This window comes from Panicum hallii, chromosome 2 (genome assembly GCF_002211085.1).
Source record: "Panicum hallii strain FIL2 chromosome 2, PHallii_v3.1, whole genome shotgun sequence".
Taxonomy (NCBI): domain Eukaryota; kingdom Viridiplantae; phylum Streptophyta; class Magnoliopsida; order Poales; family Poaceae; genus Panicum; species Panicum hallii.
The window spans coordinates 24,486,846-24,499,241 of NC_038043.1; the positions used below are offsets into that span (position 1 = coordinate 24,486,846).

The following is a 12,396-nucleotide window of genomic DNA, read 5'->3' on the forward strand; positions in this document are numbered from 1 at the left end:
AAGGTACAAATACAATAAAAGGTATAAAAGGTATAAGTTTGGATGGGCATATTTTCTTCCCGCCCATTGCTCAGCAAAAATGTACCTCCTACCTTATTATGGCGCTAATCTTTTTCATTTGCCGGCTAATCACCCGGAGGATTTCCTATTTTGACCGACAAAACTGGGGCAGTTAACCTCCCAGTCCGCATTCCCTTCTTCCCGTCTCCACGTCTCCCCCCTCCCTTCTGAATCTCGCTAGATCGAAACTGTGGCGCCTCCTCCTCATCTCACCGAAAAAGAAACAGCACCCACAGTCTGCATACCATCGCCGCCGGTTGCAGTGCCGTACCCGGCCTCTCCGCAAATCCAACGCTGCTCCATGTCCATGCCGTGGTGATCTTCACCAACTCCGGCCAGGCCACCAGTGCTGCGGGATCAAAGGTCCTGCCCACCAGCGGCCAGCATACGAGGACGTCGCCAAGTACCATCTGTCCAGGAAGAAGCAAGCAGGTATTAAATTTCATTAGCTGCATTCTAATAATTATACTGCTGCAAGGGATCAGAGGGGATCGTGACCTCCATTAGGTAGTGATTAGATCGAATTTTGTTTCTCCTTCGTGCAGCCACTTTATTAGGATTGGTAATTAGGGCTAATCTAGCCGGAAAGGCTCTGTTAATTCCTGAGATGTGGTGTTGCAGTAGTTCGTGAGTGCCTTTTATACTGAATCCTATCAAGTGGAGTACTAGATTGATTTAGATAATTTCTGTACCTTTCCATGGAGTGCTTAAACAACAAAAAGTTTGAATCTGTCTGTGTGATGCTTGTAGTAGGTAACTGAATTACTTGTGCCATCTACACAGCTTGATGCACAAGCTGCTTGTCTCTGACCTGGATTCCATTAATTTCATTTCTTGTCACTCTTCTCCTCTAATGCTTGTCTGATCTTGCAGTTTGATAATTATTTTCTCATGCTGTGCAAAACTGAAACTCTCTGACAAAAGATAGAATCTGATGATATATGTATATATGTACATTAGGTTCAGGCTGCTAATTTTGAAGGCAATGCAAGTTAGTAGCTGTTAAAGTTTGAATTGGCTAACTGGGATTACCAATCTGATTGTAAAAGTTTCTCTTTCTATCCTTGACCAATATTAGCTCTACATGTTGCTTCTGGAGTTGACTTTGAAATTTCACGTGTGACAACTAGATTTACAATCATATAATTTCTTGGAACTGCAGGTTCTTGGTGATGAGAGTGGAACTGTGAGGACCATGATCTCCTCTGGTAATAGCACTGCAGTTTATCATTGCTATGATCGTTATGGCAATACTTCATGCACAGATAAATGCACATAAAAAATTCTTGTACAAGCAATGTCGTAGATAATTTATATACTATATGGAAATTTATACACTGTAAGCTTTTACTGTTACATTTCGACCCATTGCAAGACATGCATTTCTTATTCTTTGATCAGTCTTGTCTAAGTCATAGCTAATAGCTTGTATAACCTGTACATTTCGAACCAAATTTCTTGATTTCTTTCCTCTTGTTCGTTCTATTTCTCAATGTAGTACAAGACTGATCTCAATTTAGCAAAGAGATCATTACTGCTCGTTTGTTGATTCCATAGCTGATCTCAGTTTAGTATGATTACTGTAATTCTATCTGAATAAGGTCTTCCATTCCTTTCTACTGCATTGTATCTACCGTAGCTTTTGCATGCTCTCATTAGTCTAGCTTTGGCGTGTTGTCTTCAGTGCTCAGAGAGGATAATCAATGTTGTTTCGTTTCTGATCAGTTGCACCTGCACTTTTTTTGTTCCAGTTGATCTCTGCACTTTGGCAGAAGCAGCGATTTCAGGGGAGCAACAGTTCAGTCTTCAGAAACCGCAGTTATTTTTCTTCTAGGGCAGCTTAGTTAAGCAGGTAAGCTATGCAAGTCTCATCCCGTCAGGTTTGTTCAGATATTGAGTGACTTTGATTTTGCAAATTTATTTGCAAACCTACTAGTCTTTAGTTTAAGATTCCAAATTGATTACTTTATCGACTCCATGCTGCTGTTGCCAAAATAATACAATTTCAGCTTACCTGATTCATGCCAATGTCAATGATTCTTTCCGGGATCAAGATGGAATTTGAGTAGAGTGCAAGATTGATGGGATGATCAACACCAAGACAACCTTTGCTGCAGTGCTACATAACTTGTTAAATTTTGATGTATTCAAACTAGTTGGTGTAGCTGGTGTGTGTCGGATACTTATGCGTTTCAGTTGTGCGTGTGTTATCGACTAATTTTATCATTGGATGGTTTCATTAATGATTTCTACGAACAAAGAATATTTTAGTTTAATGGATGTCTAAATGCCTCATTCATCATGTATTGGAGAGTGTGCAATTATTGTTTGAAGTTACCAAACAAAGCGTTGCAATATGGACTATCGGTATAATCATTTGGTGTTGCAATATATGCTATAGCAACAAACAAACTGTGTGGAAAAAACCTCATACCAATGAAACAGTAGGCGTGGCGATAGAGGGTCCAAGTATAGCAACCAAGTGTTGATCGTGGCAACACCTATAGCAACCAAACATTTGTCCTGGCAATAGAGAGACCATCTCTCGCAATCAAATATTTGTCGTGGCAACAGATGGTTCCACCTATAGCAACCACAATGTTCAATGTGGCAATAGAGAGGCCACCTCTAGCAACCAAACAATTGTCGTGGCAACACCCACGGTGGTTGCTTATGCTATATGTCGGTTCCGGAAATGGCTGGCAGCTAAACCTACTTGAAGTGTTTACTGATTTAGACAATCGTGCCCTACATCTAGTCAGGGGTCAGTCAAATGTATTTATACTCTCAAATATCATAGCTTCCGCTCGAAAGCTTGTAACTCCCAACTCTCACGAGCAAGGGGGGCTCCTTTATAGGGGAGCTAAGGTTGTAAGGATAGAAAGAGAGGACTCTTGACCCTGCCAATCCGGGTTGTTAGCTTCATCAGTCGGGTCTTTCCATCCCGTCAGTCGGAGTCTTCCGGTGATCACCGTCCAAGTACTGCGTCGTAGGGCAAGCGCCTTGTCTTGTCCCTACGCGTCATGCTCCATCGGTCGGTGGTCGTGGGGGCGTCGATAGGTACGGTACGGCTATCATGCCCCATCCCTGGCGCCTCGCCCGGTCACTCCATCGTGACGGGGGTGTTCCGGCCGTATTATGATGACGTTTCGCCCCGTCCCTTCATGATGATGAACAGGTAGAATAGTGGTATCCTGCTGCGACAATAGAGGGGACTGTAACCCTCGTGGAGGGAGTGGTTGGCCGTGTACGACAAGTTGATCCCGAGGCTCATCCTTATCCTCCGCACCTATTCCTAGGACCCCCTGGTAAGCTAGGTCTGACAAGCCCCCGAGCTCTTCGTAGTCGAGTACTGCAGGCTTCCGAGTACTTCTAAAGGTGTCTTTGAGTTCTCCCGAACTCCATCTTGAAGGTGTCTTCCGAGTACTTCCTTGGCTGCATCGAGACTATGAGGTGCTCATGCATCGAGTAGTTGTGAAGTCTTCTTTTATATGGGGTGCGATTGAACTCGCACTCCATATGGAGTAGCCCCCGAGCTTTAGGTTGACTCGTAGAATCAGTCTGAGGGTCAATTTAGTCTTGAGTCTTCTATCCTTATCTTCCAAAAGATTTGAAAAATGAGTCGCTAATGACATGAGTCCTTGCAGCCCCCGAGCCTTGAATCCAAATCCTCAAGGTTTTGAATAAAGGATCCAAAGAATCGTGACGGTAAAGATTTGATGGTTAAGATGGGCAAATTGGTTCAGAAATTTGAAAATCATTTTTTGGATGAATTCTCTGAAAAAATTATTAAACAAATAACTTCACCAAAAAGCGCCCTAAATTACCGATCAAATCAAACCTTGTTCGATGAGAGCCGTGTCGTATCCAGCCCCTGAGCCTGGGAGCTAGATGAGTCACACAAGATACACCTAATAGTCGGTGGCACTAGCCTCCGAGCCTAGGCATTGCCAAGTTGCCGCTGGATCTTGAACTGTCGATGAAGCCGACTAGTCGGAGTTCCGACAAGTTTTGTAGGCGAGATGGGTAGTCGAAGTAGTCGACGACGCGTAAAACTAGTTGGGAACTAGTAAATGCAGTGCCATGGGAGCAAAGCCCCTTCAGTAACATAAAGTTCGGAAACTAGTAATCTGAGCGTTACTGGAAGTATGGAAGCGATGCTCCTTCATTAACATAGAATACTAGTCGGAAACTAGTAATCCGAGCGTTATTGGAAGTATGGGAGCAAAGTCTCTTTAGTAAAAAAGAATGCTAGTTGGAAACTAGTAATCTAAGCGTTACTGGAAGTATGGGAGTGAGACGCCTTCTGTAACATAGAATACTAGTCGGAAAGTAGTAATCTGAGCGTTACTGGAAGCATCGGAGTAAAGCCCCTTCAGTAACAAAGAATACTAGTCGGAAACTAGTAATCTGAGCATTACTGAAAGTATGGGAGCGAGGCTCTTTCAGTAACATAGAATACTAGACGGAAACTAGTAATCTGGGTGTTATTGAAAGTATGGAAGCAAGGCCCCTTCACTAACATAGAATACTAGTCAGAAACTAGTAATCTAAGCGTTACTGGAAGTATTAGAGTGAGGCCCCTTCAGTAATATAGAATACTAGTCGGAAACTAGTAGTCTGGGCGTTACTGGAAGTATGGGAGCAAGTCTCCTTCAGTAACATAAAATACTAGCCTAAAACTGGTAATCTAAGCGTTACTGGAAGTATGGGAGCTAGACCCCTTCAGTAAACTTGCACATAGTACCAGTCGTGAACTAGTAGAACGGACTAGTACTAGAAGTATGGGAGCGAGGCCCCTTCAGTAACATAGAGTACTAGTCGGAAACTAGTAGTCTGTGCATTACTGGAAGTATAGGAGCAAGGCCCCCTTCAGTAACATAGAATACTGGTCAGAAACTACTAATCTGAGTGTTATTGGAAGTATGGGAGCGAGGCCTGTTCAATAGACTTGCACATAGTACCAGTCGTGAACCAGTAGAATGGAGTAGTACTGTAAGTATGGGAGCACTTTAGTAGACTTGCACGTAGTACTAGTCGTGAACTAGTAAACAGAGTAATACTGGAAGTATGGGAGCGAGGCCCATGCAGTAAACTACACGTAGTACTAGTCGTGAACAAGTAGAACGGAGTAATACTGGAAGTATTGATCTGCAGTCGCCTACTGAAGACGATTTCTTGGGCGGGTCATGAGAATTCACATGTTGCCATGCGAAAATGTCACGGTTGGCCCGAAGGAAGTGAGATGAGGTCCTTCACGTGGGGAATTCTGTGTATGACGTCGCGTGAAGATGTCTTGGTTGGCTAAGGATGAAAACGGCATAGATGCTCGATATTCCAGGAGTTTGGGACCTCCTGGCCATCAAGGTACTATAAGCGATACGACCCTGGTCATGTAACCTTGTGCATGATGAAAGGTCCCTCCCATCACGAATTAAGCTTGTGTAGCCCGATTTCATCCTGGATACGGCGAAGGACCATATCTCCAACGTTCAAAGAGTGTCGTTGAACGTTCCGGACATGGTAACGATGGACGCCTTGTAAGTAGCAGGCCGATTGGAGCAAAACATTGCATCAGACTTCTTTTGCCAAATCAAGTTCGAGATGTCTTGCGTCATCAGCCTCGCCTTCTTCGTACATCTCCAGTCGAGGAGATTGCCACATGACATTAGCCGGTAATATAGCTTCGGACCCATAGACGAGAAAAAAAGGTGACTGTCTTGAGGCTTTGCTTGGTTGTGTACGAAGCCCCCAGATTACTGATGAGATCTCATTGATCCGCTTGCCATCCTTTTTGCTGTTCTCGTCGTAGAGTCTTTTCTTCAAGCCATCAAGAATCAAGCCGTTGGTGCGCTCAACCTGGCCGTTAGCTCGCGGGTGAGCCACTGAAACATACTTGACCTCAATGGCGCTGCGTTCACAGAAATCCCAAAACTGATGCGAGTGGAAATTGGATCCCAGGTCCATGATGATAGTGTTGGGGAAGCCAAATCGGTGCAAGATGTCGCAAATCAAGCTAACCACTCGATCTGCATAGAGCTTTGTGATTGGCTTTTACTCGATCTACTTCGTAAACTTGTCGATGGCCACCAACACGTGAGTAAAACCTCCTGGCGCAGTTGTCAAGGGCCCTATCATGTCCAGGCCCTAGCATGCAAACGGCCATGAAGGTGGTATGGTGATAAGGTTGTGAGCCGGGACATGGGGCTGCTTGCTGAAGAACTAGTAGTTTGTGCACTGGCGAACGAGTGCTTCGACGTTTGCCAAAGTAGTCGGCCAGTAGAAACCAAATCTGAAGGCTTTGCCGACTAGTGTGTGAGAAGCAGCATGGTTCCCGCACACTCCTTCATGAATCTCCTGGAGTATATCTCTGCCTTCCTCCATATGGACACACTTCATGAGTATACCTGATGCTGATCCACGCTTGTGTAAGTTGTCCCCGACTAGAACGTACCCTTTGCTGCGCCTTAGAATGCGTGTGGCCTCAGCGCTTTTTGGGTTGACGTTGGGGGGTAGTTTGTGCTCCTGGATGTAGTTGATAAACGTCACCCGCCTGTCGACCTCGATCATCAAGACCTCTCGATCAGGTTCTGTTGGACCCTGAGCGATGGTGCTTGGAACTGGTGTCTTGATGGATGGGTGATGCAACTCGTGAACGAGAATGCCTGGTGGGACATTAGCTTGATCAGAACCCAGTTTCAAGAGCACATCCGCTTCCATATTGTTGTCACAAATCACATGATGAATTTCTAGCTCGAAGAACTTGTTCTCGAGCTTGCGTATTTCCATGACGTATGCGTCCATGGTGTCCTTGTTGATGTCCCACTCTTTGTGGACTTGTTGAACCACCATCAAGGAGTCGCTAGAGACAAGTAGTCGCTTGATGCCTAGAGAGACTGCCAGGCGTAGCCCGGGCAATAGTGCCTCGCACTCGGCTTCGTTGTTGGAGACCCTAAATAGTATTTGGAACACATACTTGAGTTGTTCTCCTTTTGGACTGATGAAGAGTACTCCCGCGCCACCGCCTCCGAGCTTGAGTGAGCCGTCGAAGTACATGACCCAATGCTCTGGCTGGTTGGCTGGGGCTTCCACTTGGTCTTCTCGCCATTCCGCCATGAAATCGACTAGTGCCTACGACTTGATGGCCATCCGGGGTTTGAAGTCGAGGGTGTGAGTCCCCAGTTCCACTGCCCACTTGGAGATGCACCCGGTGGCATCCCAGTTGTGGAGGATATCCGCTAATGGGAAATCAGTGACCACCGAGATGTTGTATGCGTCGAAGTAGTGGTGAAGCTTCTTGGAGGTGATGAATCTACCGTAGAGTAGTTTCTGAATTGTCGGGTAATGAACCTTGGACTCAGAAAGGACTTTGCTGATGAAGAACTGGCCGCTGCACACCGAAGGCATGGCCTTCCTCTTGGCGTTCCACCATGATTGCCGTGCTAACGATGTTAGTCGGTGCGGTGATGTAGAGTAGCAGGTTCTTGCCTAGTTGTGGAGCCGTTAGGATGGGGGGTGATTGCAAATGATGCTTGAGATCTTTCAGCGCCTGTTTCACCTCCTTGATCTACTGGAACTTGTTGTGGCGCTTGAGCAATTTGAAGAAGGGTAATCCCCGTTCTCCAAGTCATAAGATAAATCTGTTCGGGGCTGCCATATAGCCTGTGAGCTTCTAGAGATCCTTGATCATCTGTGGAGCATCCATGTCTATGATGATGGTGATCTTCTCCGGGTTTGCTTCACTTTCTCGGTGACTAACGATGAAACAGAGTAGTTTTCCTTATGGCACGCCAAAGACGCACTTGATTGGGTTAAGTTTCCATCAAAACTTGTGTAAGCTGTTGAAGGTTTCCTCGAGATCAGGGATGAACTCGTCGTGGGATCTGGTCTTGATGACCACGTCGTCCTCGTAGGCTTCAACGTTGCGATGTAGTTGATCAGCAAGGCATAATTGTATGGCCCGCTGATAAGTGGCTCCTGCATTCTTCAACCCGAAGGATATGGTTGTGTAGGCATATGCTCCAAAGGGGGTGATGAATGCTATCTTGATCTGGTCTTCTTCCTTGAGAGCGATCTGGTGGTAACCTGAGTAGCAGTCGAGGAAAGAGAGCAAGACGCAACCAGCCATAGAGTCGATGACTTGGTCGATGCGTGGGAGCATGAAGGGATTCTTCGTGCAATGTTTGTTGAGATCAGTGTAATCCACACACATCCTCCATTTATTATTATTCTTTTTTAGGACTAGTACAGGGTTGGCTAACCACTCGGGATGGTAGATTTCTTTAATGAAACCAGCCGCGAGTAGTTTTGCTAGCTCCTTCTTGATGGCCTCCCTCTTATCAGGAATGAAGCGTCGTAGTCGTTGCTTCTTTGGAGTGGCTTTGGAGTCAACTTTTAGGCAATACTCGATTAACTTCTTGGGCACCCCTAGCATATCCGCTGGTTTCCACGTGAATATGTCACAGTTTGCCCTAAGGAAGCTAACGAGCACGCTTTCTTATTTGTCACTCAAGCCGCCTGTGATCAAAGCAGTCTTGGACGAGTCGCCTTCTTGCAGCTGGATGGCCTTGATGCCGGCGTCTCTGGGGTTGGATTTTACCCTCAACTGGCTAGGCCTCTGGCTGGAGATCTCCATCTCTGAGTCAGTGAGCTTTTGCGTGACCGTGAAAACTTCCGCAGAAGGTTCTGGCATGCGTGATGTCGTGGCATACTGGATCACCTCTTGGTCGCAATCGTACAACTTCTTCAAGTCACCATGGAACGTGAGTACGCCTGTCTTGCCTGACATCTTGAGTACTAAGTAGACGTAGTGAGGCATGGCCATGAATTTGGCCAATGCCAGTCTGCTGAGGATGGCGTGGTATGACGACTCGAAGTCAGCCACCTCAAACTTGATGTACTCCGTGGGGTAGTTATTTCTCATCCTGAAGGTGACTGGTAGGACCAATGATCTGAGTGGTGTAGCCACGTTTCCCGAGATGATGCCGTAGAATGGAGCTCCGCTAGGTGTGAGCATCTTGGAAATGTCCAGCCCCATCTTCTTCAAAGTACTCGCAAAGAGCAGGTTGAGGCCGCTCCCGCCGTCGATGAGTACTCAAGTTAGCTGTGAGGCTGCCACGACAGGATCTAGGACGAACGGGGATTTTCTCAGCTCAGAGAAGCTGGTCCACTTATCATCTGTAGAAAAGGTGATCAGGACCTTGCTGTATCTCAGAGGCTTTTGTATGGCGGGCTCGACAGAGAGAATTTCGCGCAGGGTCAGTTTCTACGCGGGCTTGGAGGGGAAGCCACCGTCTCTGCCAAAGATGTTGATGGCATTCTTCGGGTCTTTGAAATCTTGAGCCGCGACTTCATGGTCTAGCTTGCGCTTTCAGGGATTCCCCGAGTTGTTCCGCTGGCCCTTGCCGAAGTGGTAGTTGCCGTTGCCCTGCTTGTCGCTTTTGCGCTTGGGGAAGCGATCGTTCTCCTCATCCTCCTGGTCAGCCCACCGTGCAATCATGTCGCGCAATTCCATGGTGGTGGTCGGGCGGTTGCATCCGAAGTCGTGGTAACTGTGTTTTGAGAAGAGGCTGTTCTAGAAGTAGCGGATGACGTCCTCATCGGTAATGTTGGCGATGGTGGCACGCATCTCAAAGAAACGTTGGGTGTAGAACCTCATGGTCTCGTTCATCTCTTGCTTGACCTGGGACAAATCATGACGAGTACCTGCTCGGATCATGGATCCTTGGAAGTTGTTGATGAAGGCCCGCTTGAGGTCCACCCAGGAGTCCACGGAGTTTGCTTTAAGGCTTTCAAGACAAGTGAGGGGCACGGATTCCAAGGCTACTGGGAAGTAGAGTGCCTTGTTGGAGTTGGATCCCCCTGAGACCTCGATGGCAACAGAGTAGCATCAAATCCATTAGCGTGGGTCTTGCTTGCCATCATACTTGGGGATCCCCACTGGTTTAAAATCCTTAGGTAGGATTTCTCGGTGATGTTAGGGGTGAAGGCGGGGAAGCGGTCGTTATCTTCATCGTCGTAGTACTTGTTAGGATGGTCCCTTCTCCTTACCTCGATGATGCGCCGCGCGTCGTGACCATCATTGATCTTCTGCCTAAGATCAATTGTGGGAGCGTCTTGGAGGCTGGCCTTGAGTGGAACATCACCTTGAGGCCTTGCATCGCACCGGTTGCGAGGTGGGCGAGTGGATTGTTGCACCTCTTTTTCGACATTGCCACAGATAGATTGCTAGTCCTAGGGATTGCCGTTGCTGACTGGATTATCCTGGTTGCGTTGGCGATTGTCGTTCCTCCGACATCCGGGGCCTCCTCCAGGGGTGTGACTAATCTGCGCAGTGTCACATGGCGCTCAGATCTCGAGAGCATGTTCCCAGTGGAGGACACTAGGTGTTGCCCATCGAATTGCACGAGCGCGCGCTGGGTTAGATACTGCAGCCTTTGTATCTAGGGGTTGGGTGGTAATTGTTGAGCTAGGAGTGCTGCTTCTGCAATGGTGCCAATCGGTGTGCGATACTCCTAATCTGCAGCTGCTGCAAAAGCATTGTTGAGGTTCCTTTGGTGCATTGGGTTGCGAGCGCTGTTTTCCATGTTTCGCCTGCGCTAGGTACTTCTGTGCTCCTCGTTCTCATCCTAGGGGGCATCCGCCATACGCTCATCGGCAGACATGTCTGCGAGTAGTTCATCATCATACTCGGGACCCGGCTCGTCATCATCCGCATTGCAAAGTGAAGCCATGTAGACTTGATGATCCGGTGAGTTGTCAGCCGTATGGCTGTACTCGAGTAGCTCTGTTCTGCCCTCTCCCCCTTCCGAGATGGGAGAGAGGGGTTTGCCCTCCTGGAAGGGCAGTTCCTGCATGAAGGCCACAAGGCAGGAGTCATACTCGAGTAGTTCAAAGGGCTCTAAGCCCTTCCAGTACATGAAACGGCCTTGCAGTATAGACGTTATGGTCAAACCCAGGTGATAACCCGAAAAAGATTCGGGGTGGTCATCAGGTTGTGAGTAGTTGTCGAGAATAGGGGCCTCCCGACAAGCGATGGCTCTCTCATCCTCGAGCCCTTCTTGGCTCTGACTTGAAGGTGTAGTACTAGTCGACGAGTACTCTTCGTTTGAGTCCGAGTAGTTGTCGAAAATGGGGGCTGCCCGACAGGCGGTGGCTCCCGCGTCCTCGAGCTTGAGCAAATGATCTAAGTCCTCCTCTAAGTCAGAGAGGAACTTGGACTGTGTAGCCTCCTCAGATCGGTTAGAATCCAATCCAAGTAGTCCTAGTGCAGCACGAGTTGAAGTCACGTCAAAAACGGACATCCTCTCGATCTCCCTGATGAGATCGGGGAGCAGCAACTCATCGAGGTTTCTGCGTCAAGTTGCTGCAAGGGCCTCCGGCTTCTAGAGTCGGCTAGGTGCCTGTTGAAGCCACCCGAGCCGTTATCGATGCAGGTCCAAGAGCTGAAGTTGAAAGTTGTGCCCTCATCGAGCACGGTTCTGGTGAAGCGTAAAGATGCCATTGAGTTCTCCCATGGATGCTAGATGAACACCACTACCTGGCATGCCAGATGTTGGTATTTTACTGCCACGCCCATCGAGGGATACCCCAAGGTGGTGAATTTGTAAGTAGGGTGTCCCCGAGATCAGGAACTCGAAGGTGCAAGGAACACAAAGTTTAGATATGTTCGGGCCGCTGAGAGCGTAATACTCTACGTCCTGTGTGGTTTTTATTGCCTTAGGTGGTGATCAGATGATCTGTTGTTTGGAGGGGGTCCTTACCCGCCCTTATATAGTTTGGGGGACAGGGTTACACGAAAGTTCTAGTCGGATACGAGCCCAGGAGTTCTATCCGAGTACTTTTTGGGTAGTTTCCTTCTATTCCAACTAGTTCTACTACTCTTCCGACTAGTTCTACTACTGGTTTAAAATAGATGTAGGGCGTGGGTCATATCCCATCACTTATCCTAGGATATGTACACTATGTGCATAGTCCCGTAGGCCCGGGTCTGACAGCCAGGAATGAAATATGTTTATTCTGGAGTGTTTTGTATCTGCTGCGCCCGACCAGGAGTCCGGTTGGGGGCTGGCGTTTTGCAGTTCTTCCTGAGTGGAAAACATGGTACGTCGACCTGCAGCAGTCCTTGTCATGAAGGAGGGCGGTCAGGTTGGTGATGTCACGAGCGTGCACGCATAGAGGAGGCCCCGTGCGCGGTCTCCACGATCGGAGGGGTTGAGTCAGCGTCACTTGCCTTGATGGTTCGAGTGACATGCTCGGTGAGCTCCTAACGGGTGTGTTTGGGTAAAAATTCCGGGCGTCTGAGTGGAATCTGGGTCCGTTGTTATGAAGTGGTCG

At 47.7% G+C, this 12,396-nt stretch overlaps 1 long non-coding RNA gene across 1 annotated transcript; it reads left to right on the forward strand.

The window, feature by feature from the left end:
• The first annotated feature begins 228 nt into the window (after positions 1-228).
• On the forward strand, positions 229-2,315 carry LOC112883423. Its single transcript, XR_003226845.1, has 4 exons — positions 229-492; positions 1,223-1,268; positions 1,812-1,912; positions 2,115-2,315. It is a non-coding gene; the product is annotated as an uncharacterized LOC112883423 (long non-coding RNA).
• Positions 2,316-12,396: the final 10,081 nt, after the last annotated feature.